The sequence below is a fragment of the Lissotriton vulgaris genome, unplaced genomic scaffold (genome assembly GCF_964263255.1).
Source record: "Lissotriton vulgaris unplaced genomic scaffold, aLisVul1.2 SCAFFOLD_1821, whole genome shotgun sequence".
In the NCBI taxonomy this organism is placed as follows: Eukaryota; Metazoa; Chordata; class Amphibia; order Caudata; family Salamandridae; genus Lissotriton; species Lissotriton vulgaris.
In genome coordinates this window covers 492,624-510,764 of record NW_028255151.1, presented here as the reverse complement: position 1 = coordinate 510,764, position 18,141 = coordinate 492,624, and the positions used below count along the sequence as shown (strand labels likewise).

The 18,141-nt window shown below is 46.2% G+C and overlaps 1 long non-coding RNA gene across 1 annotated transcript in view; it reads left to right on the top strand.

Annotated features, from left to right (window-relative positions):
* Window positions 1–642: 642 nt before the first annotated feature.
* LOC147659213 (uncharacterized) overlaps window positions 643–18,141 on the top strand; it is a 42,727-nt gene continuing 25,228 nt past the window's right edge. The window contains exons 1-2 of the long non-coding RNA XR_015307295.1: window positions 643–826; window positions 12,112–12,134. This is a non-coding gene — a long non-coding RNA (uncharacterized LOC147659213). The remainder of the gene's footprint in view (window positions 827–12,111; window positions 12,135–18,141) is intronic.

Below are 18,141 nucleotides of genomic sequence, written 5' to 3'. Positions count from 1 at the left end.
GAAGAAACATAATTTAATTATAACTTTGAATGTGAAAATACCACATCAGTGATTCCCCATCACTCGGAATGTGGATCATAGTAGGATACGCCCTCAGCATCTCCTTCTGGGTGAACACAGCCAGTGTCCTGGCCGGAGAGGGGCAGCCCGCACTGTCCAAATCTTGTTTCTTTTATCACAAGGGCTGAATCTTCCTGGCCCCCCTTCTTTTACATTCTCTCCTGTCTTTCACATCAACCCACACTTGACTTCAGCCCGTCTCTCCACTCAGTCTGTCTCTGGGTCTTTGACTGTCTCTGCCTGCGGTGGGTTCTCTTCCTTGCACTCGCTCCATGGGTTGAGCTTCTCTGCAGCTTCACATATTCTGATCTCTCTACAGTTCGTGGGGTGTCTGAGGGAAGAGGGAGGGTTGGAGTGAGAGAAGGACGGAAGACTGTAGAAGGAAAGTAGTAATAGGCTGCAGTTCAGAAATGATGAAACGCCTGTTAGTGTTCTGATTTAGGAAAGAAAGCATCAACCCCTCCACCCTCCCACTCTAGTGACAGCTTGTAGGAAGCCTTTTAATATGCAAACAGCTTTTCTTTGCTTCTGACAGAGCAAGCTAAGAACTGAGAAGAAGAAAATTGAATCTGAGTTTGAAAAACTACGGCAGCTCCTGAAAGAAAGTGAGAAAACACTGCACAGAAGACTGGAGGAGATGGAGAAGAAAATGACCATGATAGCAAATGCATATATCACCAAACTGTCTGTTCAAATCCCCCCTCTCAAGGCCCTGATAACAGAGATAGAAAAGAAGTGTGAGGCACCGGCGTGGGAACTCCTGAAGGTGAGATACTCTTTGGTAAATACAACAAAAGAAGGAAGTGAAATATTCATATTTTGTGTACATTATTAAATGTATGAGTGGAACACACATGATTTCCTAGCAGAGTCAATTCACAATGACCCTGTGCACTCTGACAGCTGCACACAATATACAGACATGGACAATTTACATTGTCCTACTTGATGCTAAAACCCCAATGCAATAAACAGACAGTGGAATGAACAGTGATGTCTCACAGTGTTATATTCAAGTTAATGCAACACACCAAGCAATTCCAGTGATCTCAATTAACATATGGAGACTGTTAGACCTGTCAGCCCTAGGGTGGTCTTTCCCTATTTTTTTCGCCCTTGCCTCATTTTTCCCACTTTCTTTTTGTTGGCCTTAGGTTTCTGGGCACCTTCCCATTGCTAGGCAATGCTAAGGTGCAGGTGCTCTCTTCCCCCAACATGGCTGCCACTGACCCCTGCCACTGCAGCGTGGTCTTTTTAGACGCACTCTAGTAGCCAGGAGCTGGCTAGAACCCTTAAACATTGTTGCAATACCAGCCTGCCTGCCTGCCCATAGCTAGATTGAGGAAGCTCCTGGAACCTTCCAGAATAGGGGAGTGGCCACCAACTGCCCACTGCCCACTGCCAACTGCCAACTATCACTATAAAAGAAAAGGGAGGGAAACTTTTTAGTCAGTTGGGGCATCACTTACCTGGGGGACCCTACGCAGGAGATTTAGACGGTAGGGCCTAGTCAGGAACCTATACCACTGGGGGTGACAGGGTTTAGGCGCTGCCCTCCAAGCTGTGTGAGGAACACTGAGCTAGCCCACTGATCTGGCCCGGCGGGAGGGGAACCCAGGGACCACCTGATGTGACCTGCTGAGGAAAGCCTTCAACTCAACCCCCCCCCCCCTCAAGAAACCAAGAGACTGTAACCTATCAAGGGCGCAGGAACCACCAAGCGCTAAGAACAACCCTGTACTAACCAGGACTGCCGGGGATCAACCAGGTAACCAGCTCCTGTCAGCTGCCCTGCGCTGTCCTGCCTGTGCCCCTGCTCTGTCCTGACTTAACTGCCTTGCCAAGATTGCCTAATTTATGCCTCAGTTCTCTCCTGCAGAGTCCCCTGAGAAGCGCTAAGGTTCTTGAGGAGATTGCTGCCCTGAAGCGCTATGCCCCCAAAGCGCTATTGTTGAGACTGTCCCAGCGCGGTAATCTGCCAGAGACTGCGGTGCCGCTGAACAGTTCTTGAAGCGCTGTGCCCCTCAAGCGCTGTGCTGTCCATCGCGCGGCACCCCCTGACTCACTGCTGCAGCCCGGGCTCCCCGGTGGGTGCTTTAGAGAGCTGCCCCTTTTTCCCCGAGTGCCAAGGCTGGAGCGCTTGCTGCCGATCACCCGGCCCGGCGTCCCATCATTGCAGGATCGCTGCCTCGGAGTGCGCCTGAGGGCGAGGTTTGCCGCTTCCACCGGCGCGTCCCTGGAGGAGTTCCCCCCTCGCGGGGTGCATAGTTGCGGCGGCCCTCGGTGCCAGGAGGGGGCCGCCGGAGTCAGAGTAGGCCACGCTAGGCCTGAAGAAATCCTCTCACCTCACGTGACGGGGGCGTCGAAACCAACTCCGCCCCCGCCGCGCTCCTATTGGGTCCTGACGTCGCGCCCCGTAGGCCACGCTGCCATTGGCGGCTGCGGGAGCGCCCTTGCTTCCTATTTGTCCCCGAGTGCTGCCAGGCTGAGGAAAGGCCCGGGATCGAGTGAGACACCGGCGCGGGGGCTCGGAGCGAGTTGGGAGCCCCTGCCGACTGCATGGGGCCGAGTGAGCCCCCGGAGAGCAGGAGCCCTCCCTTGCCTTCTGATTCCGTTGAAAGGGGCCGGAGGAGGCTCGAAGCCCTCAGGTAACGTCCCGGGGGAGGGCAGACAACCCGAGCAGAGCGGGGCCTCCCAAGAGTGAAAAGGAGTCCCGAAACCGCCCCTCCCTTCGGGAGGACTTGAGACTGGGCCACGTTGGCCCCATATCATGATAAGAATTGGCCCAGACTCTGGAAGAACCCTAGACCCGAGGCCAGTCGAGTTAACCCCTGCCTGGGGTAAAGTTAAAGGCTCAACTTAGTCCTATGCATGTTTAGTGCTGGCTAGTGCCAGGGTTCACTTCTGCTAATGAGATGGTTTACCTTTAACACAATGGTTTACTCCCGAATGGTTAAATGTTGCCCTAAATAGGGATCTGATTATTTCTGGCATGGTGAAATGGTTATTCCTGATTGATTTTACCTAATGCAACAGTTTACTTCTACTAAATGGAAGGTTGTTCACCCCTGATGCAATGTTCAGAATTACTTGGTGAAATGTTTTCTCTTGCTTAATAAGAGGTGGCATGATTTGTAGGGAACTGATTATTCCTACTTCATTAAATGTTATTTAAATGTCTTTATAAAGAATTCCTTGCATGCGCTAACTAGGAGCAAGGCTGTTGCTAGGCCTACAGTTTTTAATATTCAATTTCTAAGTATTTATGGCCGAACTAGCAGCCCGCCCCAGCGTTGCCTGGGGCAGAAGGGGGCTGGGGGCTGCATTTTTACCCCGGGGCAGAAGGTGGCTGGGGCAGCATGTTCTCCGACTCCCCTCCCCCCGCCGCCTCCCGCCCGGACTCGAATTAAGTTAAGAAGCGGCCCCCCCCGCCTCCCGCCCGGACTCCATAAACATTAAAGCCCGCGCTGGGCACCCGCCGACCCCCTCCCCCCTTCCCCCTCCTGCCTCCCCCCTCCCCCCTCCCTCCTCCCTCCTCCCCCCTCCCGCCTCCGGCCCTAGCAACGTACCTCTCACTGCCACTGCTCCTCCGGTTATCCCAGCTCCTATCGGCGCTGTTGTCCTCCGCTCTTCCTGGTTCTGGCGCCGCTCCTCCCCTCACGTCGCTCATGTCGTCGCCGCTCCTCCCCTCACGCAGACATTGCGGCCGGCGCTAGTTGCAAGGGACTACTTTTTAAAATGTATTAATATTTTTTAAAACGTTTTTTTTTTTTTATGTAGCCTATGTCCTTCGGCTTGCCCTGAGGTTTTCTAAGATGTCTTGGGTGTGTGGATTGGCGCTGTAGTTCCCGAGTTTACCTTGCCTAAAGGTGCAAGTTCTCTCTTTATAATAGTAGTATAGATTGAAAGGTGTTCTCTTTAATGTATGCACTCGGGCTAAGCATTGAGGGTGGTAACTTCAGGAAAAAGTGTTCTTTGCAGAGGAGGCTCATGAGTTTAGTGGGTAAAACAAGCCAAGAAATACAAACACACCAGCCAGCATAGGTCACAGAAAAATGGAAACCTCTAAATGCACCACTGACATCCATTTATGTGATTAATTTGGCTACCATACGTTGGAATGTTGAGCAATTGGTCATTTAGAAAGCACTTAAATTGATCAATACGTACTATTTCTGCACACACGTTCACCTCGAGAAAGGAACTACACATTATTGCTTTATGAATACTGATTGGCTGATCGAGTTTCATTATGACATAAACCAGTTTTAAACAATCCATTGGAATTCTTGTGCTTCTGTTCACAGCGCTGTGGCCTGCAGAAGTAGAACATGGCTATTGTGCATTAGCAAAGAAAATACCATTTAAGTATTTGTGTAGTTCTAAACTATTTACATTGTTGTAATAACAGCAGCATGATTGCTTCATCTCGTTTCAAGCTCTTCTGCATCATCCCTAAAACTAAAATATTTAAATGTATTTTCCACAGGGATTACCAGTTAATACATTGGGAAGAGCTAATCAGTATAAGGCAGAAAAGAAAGCAGCCTCGGGGTGCCACCTAGTGGTTGCATTCGAATTACAATAAAAGACCAGACAACTATCTGCATATCATTGGGGAGTGCGCCAACCAAATTGCCTAGAATGCTGAAAATGCCTCCGCCTTTCCGTTAAGTCACGCTGGAGTAAGCAATTTTATTATCTAACATGCTCACATTATGGCACCCGGAGTCGGTGATTCGCCTCATCTTAGAACAGACATTAGTTTCATAACAGCAACTTTTGCTTTTGTAATTTGTTCACTTGTAATGCCTTCCCCCTCCCGCCCCAGCAACGTACCTCTCACTGCCACTGCTCCTCCGGTTATCCCAGCTCCTACCGGCGCTGTTGTCCTCCGCTCTTCCTGGTTCTGGCGCCGCTCCTCCCCTCACGTCGCTCATGTCGTCGCCGCTCCTCCCCTCACGCAGACATCGCGGCCGGCGCTAGTTGCAAGGGACTACTTTTTTAAATTTATTAATATTTTCAAAAACGTTTTTTTTTTTTTTTTATGTAGCCTATGTCCTTCTGCTTGCCCTGAGGTTTTCTAAGATGTCTTGGGTGTGTGGATTGGCGCTGTAGTTCCCGAGTTTACCTTGCCTAAAGGTGCAAGTTCTCTCTTTATAATAGTAGTATAGATAATGAAACACCTGTGCTTTTAAGGGAAGGTAATAAGTTATTACTACTGTGATTATTGAGTGCCCTGATCTTGGTTTTAGATAAAACGTATTTATTTGAATCAAACCTACTGGTGTGGTCTCAGTCTCTGCGTGCACTTATTGTCTCAGTGGAAGCGTGTGCTGTGCAGTCGCTTAGCACCTAAGCTTCGGGTGCCTAGCGGCTCGGTCCATGCTACCCCCGGGGATCTGGTGACCCCAGGTCCTACAGACACCAAGGAGCAAAATGTGAAAACAGCTGAGCCAACATCTTAGAGAATTGGAAAGACCCACATTTCTCATCTCGTAGGAAGTTTGAAAACATTTCTATTCTAAAGCAGTTATTTTTCTCCTAGTACAAGTGTCCACTTACTTCCACACGCACCGATCTCTTGGTAAAGTGAACAGCTATATAATTAGGCATTTGGAATAGATAATGGCAGCTCCCTGGGTTTTCTTGTTACCCCAGATAAAGATAGAGATTGCCTCAGAAAACTCCATATTTTGAAGAATAGTGACAATTTTATATCATGGGTATCCCTTGGTTATATTACGGAGTGTGTGAAATGAATGTCCACAAATAGCTGCCCGGCAGCAACAAAACTTTGATTTATAGCTGGATTCTCTTGACACCCTACACGGCAACCAAATTCCTCACCAATATGGCTTTGGGTGGGATTAGAGGTATAAACCACCTTATTGTGGTCATATGCTGTCTGCTATTTTTTTTTTACCAGTTGTATATTTATGTAATGCTGATTTATGTGTCCCTTAGAGTAGTACAATGAATCTTTACTAATATCTAACTCAAAGGTATGACAAGGAACATCCCTACCTGGTTCAAAGTTGTTTCTGAAATTGTTTAAGTTGAAGTTGCCTATACTGACCATGACCTCTCAATGTTGGTACAAACATGTAATTCACCAGTTAGCCTAAACCAGGGGTCTTCAGACTGGGAGGCGGCACCCCTAGGGGGGCTTCAAGTGATCACAGGGGGCGCCAGGCTCTAGCTGAAAGAAGCATTATGCTGATAGCAGTACTTTTGTTTTAAGTGGAAAGAAATGAGTGTCAGTAAGACCCGCTGTTATGGGCCATCACTAGCATCTTTTGTCATTTACATCCTGTCTGGTAGAAGGTTTCAAAAGAGAAGGGATTCCAAATATTCTTCGGAACCCCCTCCTCCATTTCTAATAATCACACTCTGGATACGTTTACACGTAAGTAAGGCCTGTCTGACCAGAATACTATGTTTGTCAACCATGTATTTGATTGCATTTTAAAAAAATTTAGCATAACTTAACTGCTATGTTGAAATAAGTCTAGACATATTTAAACATTGGCCGTTTAATAGACTAATTGTTGACAATTTTGAGGGGGGGGCCCCGGTGATGTTCATTTCCACTGGGGAGGGCGCTGCATTAAAAGGTTTGAGGACCACGGGCCTAAACACATATTCAAATGCATTTCAGCTTCGAAGAAAGTTATAGATAACAAATCTATGTCTCCCTGGGTGACCAATTTGGGAATCAAGCCCATCACCAACGTAGCTAAAAGTTTGGCGTATAGTTTTGCGTCAGTGTTGAGAAATGAAATGGGACCAGTAAGACCCACTGTCCAAGGGAGGCTCCTCCCTCTTACAAGAGAGGACCACTCTTGTCTCCTGCTAGAATGGTGGACCCTGACCCGGTGATATGACCTCGCAATTCAGTCTAGGATGATCTCTTTTGACCTTTTTGATGTAACTTCTCTTGTAAATACAGGAAGATTACTCTTAACCGGTGGATGAACTTATTTTGTCTGCCGATGATGATGGCCCATAACCTGTGAATGACCCTCAAACAATCCTATTACTTTGTCTGATAACAGTGGTCCTTTGCTTGGTACTACTCACTAAGACGGGAGCCCTACTGACTTATGATTTAAATAGACAATGCTCAGATGTGGAGAGCAGTACTCTCAAAGATCGTCGAATTGTAGAGAAACATGTGAATAACACACAATTTTTTCATGAAATAAAAAAATATCAATGTTTATTAGAAAGATATTTATCATTGACACATTCTGAATCCTATCAAACGCAAAACACCATTTATGTCATTAATGGTCATGAATTGCTGTAGTAGTCCCATGTTCAGCTCTTCCTAAAAGCTCTGATGTCACAGAGCATTATATCACAAATGCTGGTCCTTGGAGGGTGATCTGTGAATGAATACAGCCACTACAGCCAACACACATCCCACGGTTGTAAACATTGAACCCAAAGGACATCCCAATTATTTCTTTAACAGTTCACAGTCTAGAGTTATACTCTATTTTTAAAAAGGGCACTTTCCATTCAGCAGCTGTCTAAATGGTGTCACCCTCTAAACAGTATGTTTGAGTCCTTATACTGATGTGAACTTGTAATGTAGCCACGCCGCATGCAGGTCACAGACGACTCGTCATAAAGAGTCCAATATTCCAAATCCTTTGCTCATACCTGCTTCTTCTCCTACATTTTATAGAGGGTCCCCCATCCCAGCCTCTTCACTCCAACAGCTCACACCTTTCTGGGATGAATTAATCCAGTAATTGGCGGGAGCTTCACACAAGCAGATCCTTCAAAAGTCCATAACTGCACAAGAGGTGGTCACATGTCTTTGTTATTCCTGGCAGCTGTGATCTCATTTCCTAAATGGCTTCCACTTACACACATTCCTCTAATGCCCCTTCTGCCCGTACTTCCTCCCCCTGCAGGGCACTCTTCCAATACCTCTTCTGCTCGTACCTCCTCCTCCTGGCACACTTCCAGTACCTCTTCTGCTCGTACCTCCTCCTCCTGGCCACTGTTCCAGTACCTCTTCTGCTTGTACCTCCTCCTCCTGGGCACACTTCCAGTACCTCTTCTGCTCGTAACTCCTCCTCCTGGCCACTGTTCCAGTACCTCTTCTGCTCGTACCTCCTCCTCCTGGCCACTGTTCCAGTACCTCTTCTGCTCGTACCTCCTCCTCCTGGCCACTGTTCCAGTACCTCTTCTGCTCGTACCTCCTCCTCCTGGCCACTGTTCCAGTACCTCTTCTGCTCGTACCTCCTCCTCCTGGGCACACTTCCAGTACCTCTTCTGCTCGTACCTCCTCCTCCTGGCCACTGTTCCAGTACCTCTTCTGCTCGTACCTTCTCCTCCTGGGCACACTTCCAGTACCTCTTCTTCTCAGTGAGTTGGCCTCTTCCACCAAGGTAGATCCAGCTCCTTCAGCAGAGTTAGGACCCAAGCCCCTTGCACCGCTCCTTACTCGCCAGTCAAAAGGACTGATGACTCCCCAAGGCAGGCTTCTCACTGGGGATTTTAATTCACCAACTGCCTCTCTCCAGCAGGCAGCTCCTCTATTCTATAGGTAGCCTTCAGCTCTCCTTGCAGGAGTCCTTTCTAGGTTGCCCTCACCTGTAAGTAAGCCGGCAATCGGGGATCCTGGCTCTGGAGCTCATATATTTGTCTCCATCAGTGCTTTGTGGGTCTTGACACAGGTCAAAGAAAATCCTGGGACAGTGCTCTGGGTTTCTCACAAGTTTTTGTTCTAGTTTTTTAGATGTAGATGAAAATTCAAGAGCTCCTTCTCTGGAGCTGGTTTCAGGCAGTTTTAACATTTTATTTATTAGCACAGACTGGTCAGGTTAAAGTCCTTCTCACTCAATCTTGGCAGGAAGAGAGAGTAGAGCTGTGTGTGCCATGACAGATGAAACTGAGGCAAAGGCTCAGAAGAGACGCCTTCACACTCAACTGCCACACAGAACTGCATTAACTCTTCTGGGGATGAAGGATGCAGGAAGTGGGATGTGAATGTCCTTCAGAGCATCATTTGTCTCCCTCATCCCTTCCCATGTCTGGTCCATTTCAAAGACCCCTGGAAGGTTTCCACAATCTACCTCCCTGTCTGGCAGGCTCCCTCCATCCTCCATCATATGTACTATTCACACACAGGATCCAAAATGGAGTCCTGTCCCCATACATTAAATCACAATAGACACACTCCATGCTCACTCTAACCCCCTCATGTAGCACGTAGGCAACATGCACTCTCTCCTTAGGTTTCTAGGCACTATAGATTACAGCTAGTACCTTAATTATAACAAAGATTATAGTAGTTGAGACTCCATTAGGAAGGCTCAGATCACTGCAGAGGTCTGAATACCTGTATTCAAAGCGTGACATACAGAGGGTTCATGGGTAGAAACCAGTGTCCATTTGCCACTCCAGCTGTGCTCTCAGTGTGTGTGATATCACCTGTAGGTCTTGTAAAATGTCTCATCTACGGGTGGAAACCATTCATGACTTGTAATATTATGTGAAGTTCGCCATGGGCTGAGTTTTGTGACACAGATTAGAATATAACAGACAATGCGGTGTCATGTGACCTCATTCAGAATATCACAGACTGTCATGTGGCCTCATTCAGAAAATTATAGACTTCACTGGTTCATGTGATAACATTCAGAATATCACAGATTGTGCCATGTGAACTCATTCATATGACCCACTGCTGTGTCATGTCACCAAGGACATTGATTCCCCAAAATGCCAGCGATAGTGGAAGTGACATTCCACACTCGCAGACCAATGGCCATTTTAGAAACCATCTGTATTATGGTGGAGACCTGATTTTTGAAAGTGGTAGGATGTAATACTTACCCTGGACCACATTTCTTCTCATATGCTTCAGGGGAGGAGGAGGGACTGGGGAGCGCTCTCCCTCTGACAAATGCCTTTTAAAAAAAATTTAACTATTAGTGTACTAAAAAGCACAATTTTCACAGAAATGTGTTTTTTTAAAAAAAAGCAGTTTGAAAGAGCACTCATTTATATTCAAGATGTGTCAAGCCAATGCAACCTGACCCTCTCAAGGAGTTCACCCCATTGTTTACAGAATGTGCTATGGATGCTCCCTTAGGTCAAAAGACACCTCCATTGTGCCAGGGCCAGCGTTTTATCAGGGGTGTCCCTCATATGCAATGCGTGCCCCTTAATGCCACAAATTACCTACACTATCCCAGTATCAGCATTTTGCAATTAATGCCATCACAACCTTAGGTTACCCTTAGGTCAAATTACATCTAGTACATCGGGACTAGAATGTTTTAATGGTTGCGTCCCTCCCCAAGCCCCCCAATGTGCCATGGTTTTCCTCCCTTATGGCAAGAAGCATCTCCAATGAGGAGCTAGTGCCAGCATTTTGTCGTGGGTGCCCCCATGCCAACAATTGCCTCCAGTATTTCTCAATGGGTTCCTATCATGCCAAGATTTACCTCCAGCATGCCAGTACCAATATCTTTCACAGGTGAATGTCATTCTAACAATTGTCTCCCAAATGCCAGCGATAGAATTTTTCCGTGGGTCCCTCTATAAGCCACAAATTACCTTCAGTGTGTAAGGGCCAATGGCAGACTAGCAAGCATAACAATACATTTTCACTCACATTTACTTACTTTAACTCAACCACACTCAATCATTCATTCTCACAAGCCCTCATTTATTCTCACTCAGTCTAAGTCACTCTCACTCATTCTTACTGACACCAACATGCTCACTCATACTTGCACTAACTCTGTCATTCTCTCACACTTTCACTTACTCATTCCCTCATTCATTCACACTCACATTCTAGCTCTTACACACTCATGCTTTCTCACTTGTGGGATCCGTTTTATTGTCACTCATTCTGGCTCACTCACACTCATGGACACTTAATCTCACTTATTTATTTTCAGCCACTTCCTTTTAGTTGCTCTCACTCATTACCTGTCACTGACTCACTCACTTTTACTCTCACACACTCATACTCACAAACACAAACACACTCTCACTCACAAGCATGCACACTACATACATTAAAGAACATGTTTTACTTAAGACATTTGCACTGAAGTTCTCATTCTAGATCCTAGTGCAGCATTTTGTTATTACACTTATAGTGAATAATAAACTTGTTATTCACTATTAGTGTTATAAAAAAAATTGGCAGGAAATGTAGGTGTTGCATGACTCATTAAGGAGAAGCTGTCTCGATTGGTTCAGATGCTCCGTCCATCACCACCCCTTTTGTACCGCTTTGTTCGCCGTAAGTGTGGCAGGGTATGCTCAGAAGTGAGTCCCTTGCTCACTTTGCCACTGGATTCAAGCAAGCCTGGCTGAAGACGGCTGGAATGCCAGAAACCGGTCCTCGGAAGCTTGTTTCCAGTCCAGGGAAGACATGGCTTGGCAGTTCGGGCTGGACTGTTCCCATGAGGCACAGGGTCAGACTGATTTGCATATGGCCATGTCTGAACTGGGGTGGCAGAGTGGGCTAAAGAACGGTGATGGATTAAACCCAGATCTGTTGACTGGGTGTGAGTGTTTGATTGGTTCAGATGCTCCGTCCATCACCACCCCCTTTTGTATCGATCTTCTTGGCCCTGATTTTGCTACCTCTGAATCCAGGGGTCGCACAAGCAGTGGCAGGGGTCACGAGGCAATCCAGGAGTCACAGCTGCGACCCCTGGCAATCCCTAAATAATGCCCATGCATGTGACCCTGTACACCATACAATGTTTCAAGTGACTCCTTTCAGAATATCAGAATGTGCTGTGTTTTTGTGACTCATTGCAGAATGACGCTGTGCTCTGTCATTACCATTCAGAATATCAGTTTCTGCTATGTCATGTGACCTCATTCAGAATATCGCATTTTGTGCTTAGTCATGCGATACCCCACAATGTGCTGTCATGTGACCCCAGCCACTGTTTTCTAACCATAGATAGTTAAGTGTTTCACTCCTAAAAATACTGCCATAACCTTAACATCTCCTGTGGAAACTGATTTCACTGTGTTTGTTTCTCTGTTTTGCAGGATCTCAGAAGCATCTTAAGCAGGTAAGGCTGGTTTATTATCCTCCTCTCAGTGTGTAAGGAGCAGGTCTCACTGCTGCATTGTGTAAATGCCACTACTGAGCTCACACAGAGTGTTAGTAAACTTTCAGATTCTCATAAAATCTCTTTGCATCCTCAAAAAAAAACCCTTATGCCCTCAGAAATTTCCTTTGATACCCCTGAAAGTGTAAGTCCGTGGAAAACTTCCCTGTGTCATGCGGAAACTCACTTACATTTTCATAATTCCTTCAAGTCGTTGGAAAAGTCCTTTGAGTTCTGAAATAATTGCTACAGAAATGAGATGCTGTCCTCACAAACATATTTATATCTCTAAAACGTGACTGAAGTCCTCTGAAGGGTGCCCTGAACACAAAGAAAACTAATGCACATTCTGGAAACTTTCGCTCAGATTTTCCTCAATTAGGAATTGTGCAAAAACTCATTCCAGATTTCCTATCTAGGATGCCAGTCTTGAAAACATCCCTTCAGTGACTCTGGACATCATTGAAATTTCATTAAAGCCATATTCAGCCCTCATTCATTAGTGAATTCCCTCCAATGAGAAGAGGTCTCGCCCAGTTCTCATAAACCTCATTGTAATCCTCAAATCTGCTCCTAATCCTAATAAATCTCTCTCCAGTCTGCAGTGACCTCCCTCCAGTCCATGGCATCCTCTTGAGTCTTCAGAAGTCTCATTTCAATCCTCAAACCTCTGCCCAGGTGACTGACCACTCATTCCAGGCACCAAATTCTTTTTTAAGTCCTCCGAGACTTCCTTGTGTGTCTTCTAAAGCCTCATTTCAATCAATTTTTTCAAAGTCTATATTGATCATTTTTTGTTAACAATACAGATTCAAACCATAAACATCAATGGATCATCGTCATCAGTCCCATGTTGTGTGATGGAACAATGCTTCTCTTAACAACGCATGCCTGAACCACGCAGGTTTAACCACAACCTCGTCTTTACCATGCACGCCTCTACAACGCATGGGTTTAACACACAATTTTGTGGCAGACATGATTGGTAAAGGGACATCTGTGGTAAAGAACACACCCCTACCTAAACCCCTAAAATGTGTCCCTCCTGCAGTGTATTCTACCCGCCTCAGCCCTGTAAACTACCCTGACCACCAATCCTGAGCCTTAAAACCCGTCCCCTTGCCCCAAGAAACTACTGCGACCCCAGCATCCCCACCCTGAGCCCAAAACCCAGCCCCCACCCCCTAACACCTACCCCCACCACCCCCAAGCCCCAGCCCAACTACCCCCTAGGCCTGAAGCTGCCCCTTTCCTACCCCTGCTCTAGGCCCTAAAACTCAGCCCCCTAAAAACGACTCCAACCCCAGTCCCCCTCTCTGATTCCTAAAACCAGCCCCCACCTCCAAAACCTACCCCACCTCCCCAAGCCCCAGCCCAGCCCAGCTTCCCAAGCCCCGTCCCTGTCCGTCCTTCCTGCTGCACGCTTTCCGGCTCCTCTCCCATCCGCTCGCACAGCCACGCCGACCGCCTTAGCTTGGTGGAAACAGCCGCATGATTAAGGCCCGCAGCGAAGGGGTTAGAGCTGTTTCCATACATCATTGAAAATATAGGGTATGGTTCGGGCGCATCAGTTTATTGTAATTTTTCAATTCTGAAATAAGATAAAGAGACATTTCTTTACAACTATTGTATCATGGTCACACCGTTGGCCGGGGTGTCTGTCTCGACGCATCTCTGTTCCTATGGGGGGAGGGGCTGACTCCAGCCCACTCAGCCACCTTCCCTCACCTGCACAGCCTGACCCCACATCTTTATTTCCTGTGGAGTGTCTCCATTCCCGAGGGATCCTTCCACAGGCCTCATTTCAATCCTCAAACCTGTAAATAAGTTTCCAAACCTTCACCATGAGGTGACCCACACAAATGTGCTGCTTGTTTACAGGCTGGTCTTGTAACTCATTATTAACATATCTTAATGAGCACTGTACTTCTCAATGATGTATTCTGTTGTGTCGCTAACAATGCAATCTCCACAAAGCCTTAACAGCTACACGCCCTCTGGATCACTTAACAAAATAATCTATTATGGTGGTGGACGACTCAAAATAATTGCACAAGGTTTCAACACTGATCCACGAAGTGAAGTTCCAGTCAGTTTCACAAGGAGTGTGCGGCCTGGCTGTTTGGCTGTTTGGCTGCTGTGGTCCAGAAAGGTGCAAGGTATGAACAAGATTTAAAATATATAACGCGTTTGTCTCCCTGAGAGTTTAGTAGTGAAGCGAGAGCCCAAGTCTTGCTGCTCTGATGCAGTTTTATTCCCCTCTGAGAGCCTCGCGCTCAGCAGACTGGGCGGAAGTTCTTTCCATGTCCTTGCCCCAACCCCAGGGAACTCTTTGCTATCTTCGCTAAGATCGACTCAAAGCCACTTAAGTTTTCCGACGCAATTCAAGACCTGTATGTTTCTTCCTTATCCTAGCCTGCCTTCCTCCTCTTCTGTCGTCTTACCTGTGACCAGCTTTAGAAATCGATTTAACATGATTCAACATTTAAAGAAGCACTTTATGTAATGCAGCCAGGTGCAGTCTAGTTATGCCTGACTCCAACCTATATTAAGCATTATTATTCTGATAAAATAATATTTCTCCACAATATGGCACTTTGCCAAAATGGCTTACCCTTTGCCTCATCTTTGATTGCCACTTTTATACTTATGGGCCTTTAATATATCCTTTGTATGGCAGACATCAGTGAGTGTGTGTGGTATGTCCAACCCTGTGCATAGATGCACCAGTAGTGTCTCAAATTTATTAGTGAAAAAACATGTCAACAAATATAAGTTCTTCATGTCTTGTTTGTTGATATCTGTTTGGGCGGAATGTGTCCACTACGGCAGAGTTAGATTCTAGAAAAGACCAGAATTTCTATGCCTCACAGGACTCGCTAATATTGGCAGCTGCCAGTAAATGAGACACAGAAAGTATTAAGAAGAATTAGCCCAGGTTTTTGAAAAAAAGAGGGGCGCAGGTTTCTACTTTGTTTATTCCAGCTTCGCTTTAGACTCACAGTTGCACTTCCATGAGCACCACAGACTCCGCTGCTGCGCTCAAGATTGTTTGACTCGTCAGTGAACGAAGGAGAGGGTGGGATTGAACTAGGGAGAGGGGACAGATTTGGAGCTTGGTTATTTATTAGAAACAGAGATTCATCAACTGAGAAATTATGTGATCTGAGAGTAGTAGGACATAGAACATGTCTCAGGATCATTGAAAGAGACTTGAGGTAAGGGCCAGTCCAGAGAAGGACTGAGCCTTCTGGGGCGAGGATGTAACTTTACGGCTAGAGCGGTCAACCTCGCACCTGAGGAACCCGGTTCGAGTTTCGGCGATGACGCTCAACATCCTGTGATTCTGATTCTGGGAAAATCACGTAATCTTCCAGTGCCTAACAAAAATTAATGTGTCCTTCTGTAACGAAACTGGTGCTCGTGTAAAGCGCTCGGATACCCGATGTCTCGGATCTAGTTTGCTCTATAAAAAACTCCTAAAATAAATAAAAAAGTACAGATTCCTGTAAAATCTGCTTGATGTTTGTAGACATCCTGTGGTCTCATGAGTCCTGTCTCTGTTGTTACCCCTCATGTAGTCTCACACCCTTGTCTCTTTTGTACCCTCCTCTCTCCTTGAGGCCTAGCTAAGCTCTCCCCTCCTGTGGTGTTGTAAGGCCTGGCTGTGGTCTCACTGGTCTCGCACCATCGTACTCCTCCTGTTGTCTCTTGAGACCTGGCTCTGCTGTCCTTTCCTGTGATGTAAAATCCTGTCTCTGTTATACTCCCACATAGTCTGGTCAGGCTTGTCTCCGGTGCACCCTTCTCTGGTCTTGCAAGGTATTTCCCTGTCTTACCCTCTTGTGGTCTCACAAGGCCTTGCTCTGTTGTTCCTTCCTCTAGTCTCACGAGGCATCGCTCTATTTTCCTTTCCTTCCTCTCACAAGGACTTGCTCTGTTGTATGGCTCCTAAAAGTCTTATGAGCCCTGACTCTGTTGTACCCTCCGATGCTGTCATCATGCCTGGCTCTGCTGACCCCCTCTTATGGCCTCACAAGGCCTGGCTCTGTTGTACCTCCTCTTGTAGTCTCACTAGGTCTCGCTCAGTTATACCTCCTCCTGTGGTCTTAATGGGTCTCGCTCAGTTATGCTTCCTGTGGTCTCTCTAGGTCTTTCATTGTTGTACTTGTGCTGTGGTCTCACTAGTATTTGCACTGTTTTATTGTTTAGAAATTCTTTTTATTAAACAGTAGAGAGTCAACATTTGTTAGAGACAAATAAAAGGGAAACTACCAGTCTCAAATATACATACATGGATAGTTACATCATGCACTTATTCTTTGATCACTCAATTGTAACCTTTATGGAGTACCCGGATCTTCAAGAGAGTGGGTACAGGGTGGGACGCAAATATTGCCAGGAAATGTGTTCCATTTGCACCATATAGAAGACCACTTTTGGGGACAGCCCCGTGCAACTTATACAGTTATTTCTCTGAGCATACACCAGTCCATCTTTTCTTTCCAGGTCGCGACACCAGGCAATACCCCGGAACCCCACAACTGGTCTATATTTCGTGTGGCCACCATCAATCCTAGAGTGACCCATATTGGGTAGGGGATTTTAATTGTACCATGTGCAAATATAGTAATGAAAGAGTATGTGGTATTTGGGATACTGATGATCAACCTTTAGCACATTTTTTTCATACCCCCAGGGAGAGGCACTGAACACTGTCATTGTGGAGAACAATCTGGAAAGTTTAGCCAATTACTCCGTAGCTCGGTGTCCAACTTTTATTGGAGGGGGGAGAGAAAGTACAATTGTTTTTATGTTTATTTCTAAGGAGTATCTTTCCTTAGTATTTGATTTTGTTATAAAACCTGAGTTAGTAAGCGACCATAACCCACTAATAGCAAAGTTTAAAGCTATAGCCAAAACAGTAGTGGGTGATAATCGTAGCATTGAATATACCCGGAATAAGGGTGTGAGGATAAACTGGGGGGAAATTAACCCAATTCCATTTGAGGAAGAAATTATTCAATCAAATCATGACTTGCTCTTAGCTTGCCTAGATTATGACACTTCCCCAGCCATACTAGTACAAAATTTTGAACGACTTAGTTCCATCGTACCCAATAACTGTATACGTCAGGCTAAGTCCAAATAACATCGGGAGTTTTGTAGGTTCAAAGCAGAATGCTCCAGGGCGCGCAAGTTCCTAATAAATGCCCTTAAATTAATGCCTCGAGATAGAGAAAATATAAAGCAGGCGAGGTGTTTATATAAAACCACTATTAAAGTCAGAAAAGAAGAACTAAGGCACATTGCCTGGCAGGACTTGGAGAGGGTTAGTGCCCTAAAAGATACGAAAAGTTTCTGGGCAGTTATTAATCGCCCCCAGTTCACAGAGGAAGTAGGGAAAGTGGAGTGCAAGATTTTGGGTGATACTTTAGAAACACATTTTACTTCAAATTTTAATCCAAATGGTAGGGAACTAGCTGTAGGGCATGAGGATCCAGTAGCTGACATGGCACAAGCAATAGAACTTAGTAGTTCACTTACGATGGCAGAGGTGGAGGAAGCACTTCTAAAAGGAATAGGTAGAAAGGCCCCAGGCCCAGATGGAGTCCCATTGGACTTTTTTAAGTTGACTGTATATCTCTGGGCTCCCCTGTCGACCAACCTGTTTAAATCCATTAAAGTTGGACCAATCCCTCTGTCGTGGAAAGAGGCTATAGTTGTCCCAGTGTTCAAAAAATGGAAGAGAGATGACTCCGCCTGCTATAGGCCCATTTCACTAATCGATTCCATGGTGAAGGTACTGGGCAGGGTAATCCTGGCACGACTGGAGACATGTGCCGGTGGTAGGGGGGTCATCTCCAAAACACAGTATGGATTTGGTAAAAGATTGGGAACTACAGAACAGTGTCTGAACTTGTCCTTGATCATGGGAAAGTACATGAAGGCAAAGAGTGGCTCTGTT